This window comes from Parus major, chromosome 20 (assembly GCF_001522545.3).
Source record: "Parus major isolate Abel chromosome 20, Parus_major1.1, whole genome shotgun sequence".
Classification (NCBI taxonomy): domain Eukaryota; kingdom Metazoa; phylum Chordata; class Aves; order Passeriformes; family Paridae; genus Parus; species Parus major.
In genome coordinates, this window is record NC_031788.1 from 9,759,115 (window position 1) to 9,760,895 (window position 1,781).

A 1,781-nucleotide genomic window follows, 5' to 3' on the forward strand; every position below is an offset into this window, starting at 1 on the left:
AAAACATTTTCTGGAAAGAAAAATACAGTCTTCAAACCAGAGAGATTTCAGCTTGGCTTATGTCCAATCCTTATTCCTTTCCTTTGTACACAGTAAGAGGAGGTAAGTTTTAATTGGACTTGATACTTTTTTCTGGCATATCTTAAATTAGCTGCTTCTGCCTTGGCATTAGGGTAGAACTTTAAATAAAACCCTTAACTGTTTGCTGCTGATAAATGCCTGGTTTACCAAAGAGTTTAAATATTGTTGACTTGTTCCTAATCCCCTGAGACTATGTTCATCCTTGTGGATTTCAGTGGAATTCCTCCATAAGGCACAGTGTACTGACAGCTTAAAAGTTCAGGACGAAATTGAGGTCTCTCAGATGTCTTTTTAAGCAGTACAACCCCATTAGTACACAGCTGACCTAAATTCTCACTTCTGGTTTGAGTATTTAAGGATTATGTTGTAATTTAAAATGTACTGTGCTTTGTAACACTGATTGTTGCCATTTGGTTTTTGGAATTTAAAAAAAAAATTGAAACAAATTATTCTGTCATTAATTTCTTTTCAAAATATGAAATGTTAATGGTGCCATATCCTGAAACAATTCAGTTGGGAATGGATTATTGCTGTGCTAAAGGCTTCCTGAAGTTCACACCATCATCACCAGCAAGACTGCATGTGAGTCCTACCAAAATTTCTGCAGAATCCTATCAAGGGAGAACATGTGTCCCTTTAAAAATCCACTTTCAGTTGCATTTTCTAGTATTGTGATGTAAAATGTTCTTTGTTTTCCTGGAACAGGAATAGTTCAGATGTTTGAGGGCCATGAAAGGGAATGAACTGTACTTGTACTGTACAAGATGGACAGAGTTGCCCTTACATGGTTACATTGCACCAAGTCGTGAAATTCTTTGCTGTTACTTATGAGGACTTGGCAGTGGCATCCTAAAGACATCTGATTTAACTGGGGCTATTTTAGTGTCTTTGGCCAAAATTCTGCTGCTCAGACAAGAGCCTGAAACTCCTGAAAACACCTGGGAGCTTGGTAGGAGTTTGTAGATGTCTCCTAATACTGATTTTTCTTTCTAAGCCTTGACATTCTAATGAAGTTCACAGTGCTAGAAAGCTGTCTCAGTGTGTCTGAGCTGTGAGCCTGTTGTGATCAGAGCCTGGGTTAGGAGGTCACTGCTGCTCCTGTCACCATGGGCAGAGTTCACAGCTCTGAGAACATCAGCCCTGCTCCAGGTGTCAAACAGGCACAGCCCTGCCAGGCCTGGGAGGGAACGAGAGGCAAAAGTGCTCCCCTGGCACTGCTCATGGTTCTCTGCACCGAGACTGAGACTCAGGGGAGGGGTAAAAAAGGCTAAGTCTCCTTTTCCTCCGTGTGTGTTTTGAGTTTTTGGAGCAGAGCTGTCTCCAGTGCTCCCTACAGAAGAGAACATGGGACAGCTCTGTGGGATATAGTTTATTTTCCCAAAGCACATGCTGTTGTTGGAGGCAGCTGAAAGCCTACCTAGAGGACTGAGATAATCTAGTTCCACTAGATTTGGCAGCAGTTCTGTTTTCCAGTTGGATGTTATGGAGAGCTGTCTATTCCCAGCTCCTGTTTTGTTTAATTGCTGTCACTCTGAGTAAATCACAGAGATAAATATACCTCTGCTGCAAACATTACTTTAAGCAGGTTAAGGGCTGTTTGGATTTTAGTTAATTTATTTATGGCTGTTTGTGTTGAGGCATCCCTAGGGAGGCAGCTTCCCTGTACGTATGTTGGACTAATCAACCATGGAAAAAAAAAA

At 41.2% G+C, this 1,781-nt stretch overlaps 1 long non-coding RNA gene across 1 annotated transcript; it reads left to right on the top strand.

Annotated features, from left to right (window-relative positions):
• LOC117245338 lies at nt 1-1,781 on the top strand. Its single transcript, XR_004499964.1, has 2 exons — nt 1-102; nt 595-1,781. It is a non-coding gene; the product is annotated as an uncharacterized LOC117245338 (long non-coding RNA).